Source organism: Vespa crabro, chromosome 1 (assembly GCF_910589235.1).
Source record: "Vespa crabro chromosome 1, iyVesCrab1.2, whole genome shotgun sequence".
In the NCBI taxonomy this organism is placed as follows: domain Eukaryota; kingdom Metazoa; phylum Arthropoda; class Insecta; order Hymenoptera; family Vespidae; genus Vespa; species Vespa crabro.
Window position 1 is genome coordinate 7,086,532 of NC_060955.1, and position 13,998 is coordinate 7,100,529.

Consider the following 13,998-nt stretch of genomic DNA (forward strand, 5'->3'; position numbering starts at 1 on the left):
TAATATAAATAAGACGATAATATCACTATATAATAAACCATTTTAATCTACATATCATTACTTGTTGTTTATCGAAGACATAGGGGGCTCTTGATCGATAATTATGCATTGCAACATTGTTTGTCAATTAAATCAAGTTAATTATATTCAGGAATATCCATAATACATACCTAACTCTCCTCTATTTGTTCTAGTTAACAAGATCGCAAATATTGATAGACTTAACCGTAATATATCAAAGTCGCGTGATAAAGGATAAAAATGTTATTGGTAATCGTTTGAGACTTTTTATTGTTTCGGCCACATGAAAAGAACGGATTGGATTAACTCTCCCGGTTGCGGGAGAGTAAGCTTTAATTTCAAACGCTTGTCACATACACGTTTAATTGTGAGCTTCGTGCATACACGCTTTATTACACGAGATGCGCGATTTAAATTTTCGATTCGTCGTATATATGCCCTGGCTCGTTTCGAATTCGATTTAAAATTAAACTCGCTCACTGGCGCGTGGCCAATGTTTGCACCTGTCGTCGATCCTGTTTCCTGTTCGCCCGATGTAAAGGTGGCTTCGTTCTCTCGTTGCTCTTGCTAGATACGCATTGACAAGTATATTATATTGTTTCGCACGACCGCGAAAACGGCTCGTGAACGCGATCAATGGGCAGGCACATTGTTATCCAAGACAAGCGTGAATTATACTAGACATCGTATTTATACGTATAGATCTACATACCGTCGTGTCATTCACCTCGTTTGCCGATAAAAATATATAGTGGTATTATGAAACTTTACTTAAAAATCTATCATCATCGAGACTATGAATAAAACGGCAATCTGAGGACAACAGATGAATCAGAACATATGATCCATTTATTATTAATTCGAATAAAATAACAATCTCCGATGGAATATTTTTCCCTTCATCGTATTAAAACATTCCAATCACGTTTAACCTTTAAACAATTTATTTCCATGCATCTTATTTTAATGAACGCCGTGCGACGAAATGATAATCGGGTCGTAAATTAAAATTCATAAATTTGTCACAAGCATTGAATTTATGTATACGTTTACGAGCAAATTTTATATGATTTATTAATTAAATAATAAAATTTAACAAATAAGAATGAAAGTTCGTTTAAATAGATTTTCAATTAATTGAACAAATAACATACGGGAGGTTTGACTTCTTTAGGATTGCAAGAGGATATTTGTCTCATATAACAGTAATATAATGCCTGACTGCACGATCTACTAATCCGTAGAATCGAAATTAGTTTGACGCTCCCGAATATCCGCGTTGGAGTTGACCTGTGCGGCTTACAGATCACAAAGCATTAGAATTTAGTGAGAGAGTGTAGCGATGTACCGTGAGGGATACGCGACATACTGCAGTTTCAATATTGCTATCTCGCGATGCATGAGACCAGCTGCCATATGTTATCTGCATTGAAGATAGATAGAGCGAGAGAAAGAGGAAGAGATATATAGAGCGAGAGATCAAGTTATTTGTACTTTTACAAATACCAATTTCCTTTAAATCAATGTTCTTTCTTTTGTAATCTATAAAGAAATATGAAATTTTAATTTAATCAATTTATTCATACTTTTCAAACGTTTAATATTCTTAATTCTATTAAAGTGCAATACATACATATAAATATATTTATATATATATTTATTTATTTATTTTATATTTATTTGATACTATTATACATATATATATATATATATATATATATATATATATATATATATATATATATATATATGTATGTATATATCTATTTAATAGATGTGTTTTTCTTTGTAATACTATAAGCGAATTCTAGCGAGACAATCTCGACTTTACAGTCAGCATATAGTAAATTAGGACTAATTTAGTGGAACAAGGATATTCGCTTGAGTTCTTGAAGAGGTACCTAACAGTACGGTCTCCTCTTCGTCCTGTAACGCCCGGCTAACGTGACATTAGCATTTACGTTAGCAGTAAGCCGTATATACGAAACGCAGCTATGCTTTCATCGTCGACACACTTGTACTTACTTGAAACAAGCTACAAGAACAAGGAGGACTACTACTCGACAATTTCCACAAGCGTCGTGTTAACCCTAAAATCAATGATTCGTCCTTTAAATTTGTAACTCTATTTCCTTTGAAACAGTTCATTGAATTTTCCTTCTTTGCTACTACCTTATTCGTTTTCAGTTAATCCTACGTTTTATCTACGAATTTTCTATTCCAAGGAGTTATATCGTTATATTTACGATTCTTACGAGAATACGATCTTTACAAGCAGAGATTTTATTTAAAATGAAAATGCATTAGCGCGTAAGGTCGAACTCAAAGGAATAACGTTTGTAAAGGAAGTTCTCAAATTTGAAAACTTTAAGATCTCTCTGCATAACTCATCCTTTAAAAGCTGCACGTCCCTTATACAAGATACTATATTTCTTCTTGAAAAAAGAACAAAGAAAATATCCTCTTATACCCCGTAAAATATCCTTATCATAAAATATTCTTATCTAGCACGATGATCCTTTGACCGTTACGATAGATAAGCTTTCTTAACCTTCTAACGTTTATTCACACGTTTTGGACTTTATCTTCGATCCGTTCAAATGGACATTGAAAACTTTCATTCTGTCGAACCAATCACAAAATTGTCTCAAATTTGTCTCATTGGATTTTACGCGACTTTATTAAATTCTTTCTTGAAACATTATCCCCCTTCATCGAAACATCGAAATTAACATTATTATGGAACATAATGACGACGAAAAAGAAATTTTAATTTTTAAATAAAGACTATCTCTCTTTCTCTCTCTCTCTCTCTCTCTCTCTCTCTCTCCTTCTTTCAATTTGGCATTTCTAGACCTTTTCCATGTATTCGTAAAAACTGTTGTTTTTTTAGCAACAACGAAAGCTATTTACTCTCTCCTACATCGAACAATTCGCGAGGAAAGGAACGGAATTCCCTCGGGAATCTCCTTGGTGCGTACATTTTAGGGCGGTAGTCGAGATATTGCACGGCAACAAATAACAATACGTATCATCCTGCCCTCTACCTCTTTCTCTTTCTTTTTTTTTTCCTTTCTCTTTTTCTCTCTAGAGAAAAGGGCCTGCCTTACCCTCGAACTCATATTTTTAGACACGACCACCGGGAGCTTCTTATGCAATCACCATTGCTATAATTTTTTACGAAAATGGAATTTTTCAATTCTATTCTTTTCTGAAGTTCTGAAAAGAATTATAAGATTTTTCGTTTATATATATTTTTTTTTTCTCCTCTTTTTTTTTTTTTTTTTTTTTTTTTAATGTTAACATTTCTTTCTCTTCAACACGACAAATTTGCTTAAATCAAATTTAAACAAATTTCATAGATAATTTAGATATTGTAACAGAAAGATTGATATTGTAAAAGAAAAAATTGTCAAGTAGATTTTATTAAAAATATTTAAATGATAATATAGATATATTAAAAATATTTAAATGGTAAAAATTAACCAATTGACCAAGCCGTTTCTATCGAAATATGACAGGAAACTTTTACGGAATATAAAGATGTTATCTTTCTAATTTCAAACGAAGTGATCAATTACTTTCTAAATTATATCCAATTTATTTTACAATAATTTTAATATTACAAGATCTAATGTCTAAAAGCGAAACGAATGAAACGAATTCCTCCATTGATGTTTATTTTCCTAAAGTTCATAATTCAAGATCTTTCTACGATAGCCGCATGTCCGAATCCACGTAGGTATATTTCTCTCGTTTTTTTTTCGTCTCACTAACCTCGTCAGAAAAACATTTCTTTTTCTTTTTTTTTTTTTTTGACACATACATATAATAATTATACAAGATATTTTCAATTTTTCGTTACGTTTCTTCTTCGCTACTTATCACTCTTTTTTTTCTTTCAATGTGAAAGCTCGCTCCAATTTTATCTGCTTTCAATAGCTTCGCTTATTGAAACGGAATTCAATGAAAGGAGTATCTTTGATATCGCTCGTCGATGCGAAAAGGTTCGACATTGTTTGCGCGATGAGAATCGAAGCTCTTTTATAATACAGAATATCTTATGTAGGTCCGCTTTTAGCAGCGATTGCGCGGATGGATGTTTGAAAGTGTCGTTTGTTTGAATAATCGAACATCCGTCATATGCTAGAGAGTCGAATATTATATTCATGTGACATACGTACTCATATATACTTAATATGTGAGTACTTTATATATACGTACTCATATATACTTAAATTACATTATTATTTTTATAAGATTAGAAAAATATATATTGTTTGTATGTGTATCCGTATAGATATTTTCAAATATTATAATATTTTCTATAAATGATTTGATGTACATACATGTATTTTGCAAATAAAAAGTTTTGATTATATTAAAAATAAAAATTTTGCGAGAGATTATATAAAAATACGATTTAAACGGAGGTTGTTCCTCTCGTGGTCGCTTTTGTATAATGTTAATTAGGAGTATTCGAAGCTATTAGATTATAGAGTATCGTCTATATTCTTTTAAAAAATTTCTACATTTACCGGTGCTTAATTAGTAGGCTCATTAGCCTGCGGACGCTGGCACGCGCGTACGGGGAACGCCTTTAAATTCTCAAAATATACATTCGTTCCAAATTTATTGCCCCGATCGTTCGAAAGTCATTAACTCTTTATCGCTTTAACAGAATTTCGAAACTGGTCGGTCGAATTGTCTATCTTTTATAATCAAAGCCGCCGAATTACGAATGTAAACGAGAATACTAATACGCGCGCTTTTATAATTTTCAAATCTAATGCCGTACGAAACAACTTCTTAAGATGCGACGAGACCAGCCTTTAATCTCACTTAAATTTATTCGAATCCAACCAAAGATATGTAAACAAGTTATTCGAACTTTCGAATCGATCGTAATCAGAGACGCGGAGTGAATTTAGAAAATAAATATATATATATATATATAACCGACTTCGTTCGTTGTTAATTCAAAATCATATTGTAAATTCAACTTACGTTCCCGTGAGATTATTCTTCACCAGCGGTACTTAAGAATTAACCACGTTGTTGCGTTCGATATGGAAAACTGTGAAGTCCTGTTGGTTTGGATGCCGACGTTGATGACGGTAAAGAGGCCTGCCACAAGGGTTTAGAGGGAATGGGAGAGAAAGAGAGAGAGAGAGAAAGAGAGAGAGAGAGAGAGAGAAAGAGAGTGAGAAACAATGGGACAAAGACAGATAGAGGAGATAGGAATGGAACTCGTACGGCTAACTGATTTAATTATGTTAATGCATAGCGGACCGTCGATTGATAATTGCATCGGGAATCCTACGAATGAGAGAGGGAAAGAGAGAGAGAGAAAGAGAGGAAGCAAGCATGAGAGAGAAGAAGAAGAGAGACAGATGGAGAGAGAACCGAACAGCATTCAAGCAACGGCCCTGGATCCCGGGAGTGATTATCTATGCTAAACGGTTTGGCTCGTTAATCGTCCAGTCGAAAGGACGTACGCGTGTACGTCTATTCCAACGTTCGCTTTTGTATCCCTCTGGATAAAAAAAAAAGAAAAAAAAGAAAAAAAAAGGAAAAAAAGAAAAAAAGAAAAAGAGAGAAAAAAGGGTCATCGCGTCGAATTCGAAACGATCGCGATCGGTTGGTGCAAACACGTAAAGAGAGGGGAATAAAAAGAGACAACGTTACCTGGTATCCGTTTTACACTGATGCTTGCGATCCTTTATTGTCATTGTGGTCGTTTTAAGTTCACTTCGAACGTTCGAGGGGTCGATGGGTATTCATTTTCGATGAATACAGGGTGATATTTCTCTTTTAACGCTTTCGAATCAAATACCGTAAATATATATACAAAAATGTAAATATATACACAAGGTTACATCATGAGGTTATTTGATAAAATTGAAAAGGAAAAAAAAATCTTTTCCATTTATAATAACATATAGAATATATATTTAGATATCAGCATTTTATGCTGTACGTTGGTATTCATCCACATCCATTTGTTACGTAAATGTAAACAAATATTAAAAAAAAAAAAAAAATGAGATAGCGATATCGTATATGTAGGTTACAAATTCGCAAGTTTAATATGGCAAATTTTTCATTAAAATGATAAAATATTCATACGGATTACATTCGTCATGGAAAACTTAATTCATCCTTGTAAAATCAAACACTGTTAGTATCAAGTCGGAAAGTGGAACAGGATTGTTTTGCGAAATTTCACATTATGCAGAGAGAGAGAGACAAATTCTTCATTTTTTTCCTTCTTTTTTCTTTTTTTTACTCTATTCTTTTCTCTTTCCTTCTATTTCTGTCAAATCCAACAACTACTCAATTGATGGAACTCGTTAATTTGATGATTACGGTCATCGAAAGAATAACGTACGTTTCGATTATGCTAAACGAACGCACATGAATGCATGATCTACGCGCAGAAAGAACTATATATCTGCAAAAAGAATTTTTAGATTGATAGAAAGACTCAAATCGATCGGATCGATTACAAAACATTGTCGACGCGAAATATATTTCTTTCTTTCGTTTCTATCACTGTCTTTTGATGCGTGATAGATTCTCTCTCTCTCACTCTCTCTCTTTTGTAACACCTGGTATGTATTTCAATTTGCCTAATTGCAAAGCTATGGTTTGATACGTATTAATTTCTATAATTGTATTTGCTTCTGTTGATGCAAATACACTGTGTATGTGCATACATATATATATATATATATATATATATATATATATATATATATATATTATCAAGAGAGAGAGAGAGAGAGATAAAGAGAGAGTGTGTGTATGTATATATGTGTCTGTATATGTATGTGTATATGTGTGCATAAAATGAAAAAGACTCATCGAGAAATTAGCTTTTTACACGGTGGTTTTTTCCTACCAAATTGCAAATCTGTGCGGTCAATACCGACAAAGTTTAACGTAGTCAGAGGCGTCATTGATGCCATTTGCGTTTATCCGATACCGTTTGCTTGCCTTTATGGACGAATCGGAGACGAAAGGTGGGAAGGGTAGTTTAAATGATATCGCGATGACAATTAACTCGCAATTAATTCGTGGCCTGACCGTTCAATCAATTCAATAGTAGTCCCGTTTCCATGAAATGATTACAAAAGCTAATAAAAATTCGATAAAATTTTCGTTATTCATTATTTTCATTATGTTTCCTCGTTTTTCTCCACAAAAATTGTCACAAAAATTGATTGAACGATCTTTACGGATATATCAGTATACGATCCCTAAATTCGTCACTTTTTTTAAATATTTTATCATTCCGTCGATTTTAAAAAGTTTCAAGAATATCGGTATCTGAGTAATGAAAAAAAAAAAAAAAAAAAAAAGAAAGAATAAAGCGAGTAACGTTCAACTGCGTCGAAAAATTCAAAAACTAACATTAGAATAGAAAGAGGAAATAAAAATGTAAACTGTGGTCAATACCGGCAATTCTCGAATGCGCATACATCTTTCTTTTACCAAAAACGAAATCGTTTGAACATTTACAATCGTTGCGTAGTGAACGTCAACAAACGATTCCTTCTCTCTCCCTTTCTCTCTCACTCTCTCTTTTCTTTTTTTTTTTTTTTTTAACCAAACGTTACGATCAAAAGAGTGCTTTTTAAACGATCGTTTGTAGTGTACACGTTGAAGGAACAATACAAAAGCAGTTAAAGCACGAGTAAAAGGACGAAACGATCATTTTGATTGCGCAGCACGCCCAACTATCGTTCGTGTTGCCGAACTCGACCCTCGGACCAAAACGTCGAGCCAACCCTTTCCCTGCTCTCATTTTGTTTTTCCAATCCCGACAGAACGGACCATAGGCGTTCTCGTTGGTTTGACTCACATTAATTCGCCTATAGTACACCATTTTTTTAGCAGCCGGCACACGGCTATTTCGAATGCAAAACTTCCAGAATCGAAGCAATCACCAACGGACAATATTTGTACAATTTAAGTTCGGCAACGGACTGTCGCCTATTGTTCTCCCTCTTTTCCTCTCTCTCTCTCTCTCTCTCTCTCTCTCTCTTTCTCTTTTTCTATCTCTCTTTGCTCTTGAAAAACCACGTTCGCGTGTCTCGCACGCGTATCGACTATTCTCTTTTTCTTTTACTCTTTTTCTCTCTCTTTCTCTCCTTCTCTCTCTTCCTCTCTCTCTCTCTCTCTCTTCGTTTTCGCTCAACAAGCGTTTATTCTATTGTTACGGATTGTTTAGTCGAGTCAAACTACCCTTCCACACATTTTCTCTCTCTCTCTCTCTCTTTTTCTCTCTTTCGCTTGTACACGTGACTCGACCGCAGAAGGAAATAATTAAAAGTTAGTGTTTACCAAACGAAAGCAATCGACCAGCCATCAGCAATAACGAACGAGATTCGATCGCTAGAAAGAGAAGTCTGTTTTGTCCAAGTATTTTCTCATCTCTCGGGGCTCTTCTTGAAAGGAAGGATAAGGATCGAAGAAAAGGGAAAGGGATAAGAAGAAGGAGAAGGTTCATCTTCCTTCAAGGACGAAAGAAAAAGAGATGACGATGGAGGACAAACGAAGCGATATCGCGTACTAGAAAGGATCGGATCGAAGGAAAAGGTGAAGTGGAGAAAGAGCAAGAGAGCAAGCTAGATAGATAGATAGACAGATAGTGAGAGAGAGAGAGAGAGAGAGAGAGAGAGAGAGAGAAAGGTTGATACAACACGGCCAGTCCAACGTCGACCTGTCGTCACTCTCCGACCCTCCGTCCTCTTTAATTGGAAATCCACGTGACAATGGCACGCCTCGCATTCGTTTTTCTCTTTCCCGTTTCCTCTCTCCTCCATCTTCTTCTGGTTCTACTTCTTCGTCCATTCGTCGTACTCCAGGAGAGTCCATCGACGAAAGACGACTTTTCTCAAGAGCTCCGGCCAAATCCAAGGAGAATCCACGTCAACTTCTCCGATCTTCGACAGGGGAACTATTCACTACGATTCCGACTCAATCTCAGCTCGCCAAAGATTACCAGAAAATTTCTCGTTATCCCCTCTCTCTATCTATCTTTCTCACTCACTCACTCTCTCTCTCTCTCTCACACACACACACACACACACACACACATACATACACTCTCTCTCTTTCTTTTTTCCTATACAGGAGTTTATATGTGTATGAGATAGAAAGGAAGAGAGAGAGAGAGAGAGAGAGAGAGAGAAAAAGAGGGAGAGAGAGAGAGAGAAAGAGGGAGAGAGAAAGAGAGAGAATTCGTTGATCGAGAATCTCGAAGATCGAGTGATCGTTTCGAAGTGAAAGATATAATTGTGTCGTTTCGTATAAAGGTTCAAACGTTTCTCCAATTTCGATGTTTAATTCGACATGAAATACAACTACAAATCTAATAATTATCGTCTCAAGAAAGGAAACTTTGCGTTTATAATCATTACACTCTGCCCGAATATTGTGGGGTTAAGGATTTGTCGTGAAAATGAAATTAAACGATACGATACGATGAAGATTCGTTAAAGGTGAACGAATTTATACAAATAGAAGGTCATTTTAGCCGATGATGTAATGGAAAACACAAGAGAGGAAGAGAGAGAGAGTTTTCAAATATTTTGTCAGCAAACATTTAAATCGAGTTAACAACGTACGATTCGAACGTATTTTTGAGATCGGCGTGCAATCTACAAGTAACGATCTAATTTATTATCTATAAATTTTCGACACTTTGCAACAATAACAATGAAAATCTTTCGTTCTATGGTTTCGATCGCCCTAGTGTGAAGTTAATCACAACATTCGAGCGGATTGTAAACGCGAAACGTTAAATATTTCAAAGAGCAATAGAGAGAGAGAGAGAGAGAGAGAGAGAGAGAGAGAGAGAGAGAGAGAAAGAGAGAGGTATTTTCCCGAAAGCTGATGCATTAAAATTCCCCGTACTGATGTAGCATGGACGAATAGTCGATTGGGAAATACCTTGGGGATAAAGTACCAATGCGAAAGCTTTGATCTTTCGCGTAAAACTACGCTCGCTCTCAGTTTATATTTAGTGAAAAAGAAAAAGAGAGAGAGAGAGAGAGAGAGAGAGAGAAAAAGAGATTGAGAGAGTTCCATAAAAATATATAGTAACGATCGATGAGTCCTATAAGCGGATACAAAAAATTCCTTTCGTTTTCTACCTATTCGTACGTTAAAAGAATTAACACAATTTTTCTTCTTTTACAAAGATCAAAAAAAAAATAATAAAAAAATCAAAAAAAAAATTAAAAAATATAAAAGAAAAAGAAAGAAATAAATCTTAATGCCGATACAACTTTAAAATCCTCCTTTACCGATTGTGTAATTTTAAATATAACAGAGATTAATTTGAAAAAGGCTTTAACAAGGATGTATGAAAAGTTAACGCATCCAAAATGATGAAGTGTTCACTGAGAGAACGAAAGAAATTGCTTGAAAAATGTTTTTACATTTAAAAACGAGGAAATGTTAATTTAGTCGTGTCCTTCCCTTTGATAAATGCAAACGATCGAAATTATTGGAAAGACGCTATATTGGATTCACCGGATAGGAGAACGCACGTTCGTTTTGAAATTCACGAAAGCGCATTTGAACTCTAGACCGTTAGCTCGGTTATACGTACACCTAATTGTATTAATTCCGTGCGATTATTAGTCTCCACGCCTCGACACATCCAAGGGGTTAGAAACCTACCGTTCCGATATCACCATGCCGGATATCGCCGACCGTTTACGTTAATTTGCAATAACGCGATTCCCGTCTGCTAATCGCTGGACGAATTATTGGAATATATGTATTACTAACGAAGGGGCATCGTCCCTTTGTAAAGCATTCGATACTTGTCGTTTTCCTCATCGCGTCCATCGAGAATTTCCAACGAACGGGAAATCTATTAATTGATACTGATATGACTTCGTTCGTGCGTGGATACGTAAAAAACGTATAGAAATTATAGAGTATTCGAAATTTCGATTAAATTCATTGTTTCATATGCAAATATTTCTACTTACGTACATTAAAAAATATTATTGGAAAGATTTTAATTTAACTTTATTCCCGTCACAAATCTTCTAATTAAACACTGTTCGAGATTTCGAATTTGTCTGTTTAAAAATCACTTTATCGAAAATTAATCAATAATCTATTTTAATTTGTATCTATTTAATCATATCGAACGATAAATATTATCTAATAAATAATTTCTAATTAATTCGAAACCTTGTGGTTTCTCTTTTACAGGAATAATACACGATGCATAGTATGAATAATTCGATACAACGGAATGGTTGTAAAGAGAGAGAGAGAGAGAGAGAGAGAGAGAGAGAGAGAGAGAGAGAGAGAGAGAGAAAGAGAGAGATAATAAATACACTTATCTTATTATGTTTTCAATAAAATATATCGTCTAATATAAATCACTAATTTTTCTTTTTCTTTTGCCTTTTTTAAGATCATAATGAGGTGTTATAACAAACATATTCCTTCCTCTTCTCTCTCTCTTTGTTTGTTTTCCCTTTTTGTTTCTTTCTTTTTTTGTACTAACTTCGGCAAAAAGCTCGCGTGGATATTACAAGATCTCTATTTCACACTCGTTCGTATAAAATTGCCCCGTGTTATTCCAATGCCGTAGCGTTTTAGCGGCACTATCAACGACCGATCGTCATCGTCGAGAGGCAAAGTAAATTTCAAGCGTGGAAAACGAGCGCAAATTTATATCTCGAAGTGTAGCTTCTCGTACGCTTTGATCTCCCGTTTTATGCTTTGATCGAGTTGAGTTGCTGCTCTCGCGGATAAAGTTTGTATATGCGTGAAAAAGACAGAGATAGATAGGTATAGAGAGATAGACAGACAGAGAGAGAAAGAGAGAGAGAAAACGAGGTTTGTATGTGTATGAGAAAGAGAGAACAAGTTACCTCGTGAAATCGTACAAAAGATTCGAATTAAAGCGATAAATAGCCAGAGAACGAGCTGTGGTAACGGCAAATAAAACATCGTAGACCTCTTCTAATCGTTAAATACCATTTTGAATCATTAAATCATTAAATATCATTTTGAATAAAACATTGCGAATATGTAATTATATTAAAAATTTTCAATCGCACGAAAGTGGAAGGTTACCATTTACTTAAAAAAAAATAAAAAAAATAAAAAAAAAAAAAAAAGAATTATTTCGACCTTCGGATATTAACAGATAGATAAGTAGATCTATCGATCGATAATTTCTAATTGAATTAATTGATATTTCGATTAATCTTATGTGTTGTATAACGTTTAATATAAAAGTAAAAAAGAAAAAAAAAGAAAAAGAAGGAAAGAAGATAAAAAATTTTGTCGAGCAATCCAATATATAACAAACGTGTCTCTCGAGAAGACTTTTTGAAAGTGGCCAAATAAGGTCTCCTCTTCGTTCGAATTTCTCTTTTTTCTCCAAAATGTTCGGCCCACTCGAAAAAAGTTAATTTCTTTCGCAACGAGGATACATCGAGACTTGCTCTCTTGCTTTTTTGCGAGAAGGTATAAGGTAACATAAAGAGAAAGAGAGAGAGAGAGAGAGAGAGAGAGAGGGAAAGAGAATTGCTGCTTAATTTTAGCGCCGGCAAAGAGTCGACGAATGGCGGCTTCTGATCTCCGGCAGGACATATATTTTCAAGAGGAGGGAACGCGTCGACTGGCATGGCAGTGAAGCACGACGCCACGTGTCCCCACCAGGAATCACTCGGCACGTCGTTGGGATGCCATCGAGACACTTGAGATTCGTCTCCTTTCGTTTCACCTCGTTCGTCTCTCCGTCAACTCTTTCTTCTCCTCTTCTCTTCTCTTCTCTTCTCTTCTCTTCTCTTCTCTTCTCTTCTCTTCTCTTCTCAAGTCATCTCTCTTCATCGCTCTTCATCTCATCTTTTCTCTTTCTTATCTCTTTGTTCTACACCCATAGACCCCCCACCAACCACTACCTTGTCTATCCAACATTCTCGCAATGAAGTTTTGAGAATTCAAAAATAAGAGATCCTCCAAGATACTTTACAAGACGAAATTTTCTATTGTTTCCAGATCCTTGACATCATCTTCGCAGAATAAATTCGAACTAGTACGTTGAATCATCTTTTCTTAACTCTTCTCTCAACATACTAAATCAATATTGAAACGAATGTATTTTTAACATCGTGAAAAATCGTTTGTACTATACGTCAGTCACGATCAAAAAGATTCCTTGACGATCATCGTCATTTTATTATATATACATATATACACACATAAATATATGTGTCTATGTGTATGTATATTTCTGTGTGTAAATAATATAAAAAAATCATTCGATATATTCATCTCTTTTTCTCGTGATAACTCCATATAAATAAGAACGAAGAAATGCCAATGAAAAAAATAAAAAGTATCGAAATATCGAGATTTCGAAAGTAGCACGAATTTCAAAGGAGCGTCATCACTCCGGTATACATGTAAAGACAAGTTTATAGCGATGTTAGAGATTAGAGCCCGACATGCGAGTCAGATTAGCTATCTTTGAAAAATGATCGAAGGAAGAGAATGACTTTCGTATCGTTGGTGGTTTTGACAAAAAAAAAGAGAAGAAAAAATTGCGGTTTTTCTTGATTTAAAAATGCAAAGGTTCTAATATACTTTTGATAAATTAAATTATTTTATCATTTGTTTCATATTAGATAATATTAATGTTTAGTCGTGGAACAATCTTACATAAACAAATATATATTTATACAAATATATATTCATTTGAAATTTTTCAATTATATATTTTTTTTTTTATAGATAAAAGATATAGAAGAATTCGTTATTATACTTTATATAATATATTATGAAGCATAATTATAATTTTTTTAAATATCACAAAAAATGATCTAACGAACATTTTAAATGAATCCTGCAAAAATCCTCGTTAAGAAACAATATTTTTGTCTCTTTTAATATTTATGAAGTAAGAGAAATATATAATAGAAAAATAAT

The 13,998-nt window shown here is 34.3% G+C and overlaps 1 protein-coding gene across 4 annotated transcripts in view; it reads left to right on the forward strand.

The window, feature by feature from the left end:
• LOC124431807 overlaps window positions 1–13,998 on the forward strand; it is a 404,139-nt gene that overhangs the window by 59,313 nt on the left and 330,828 nt on the right. The window lies entirely within an intron of this gene.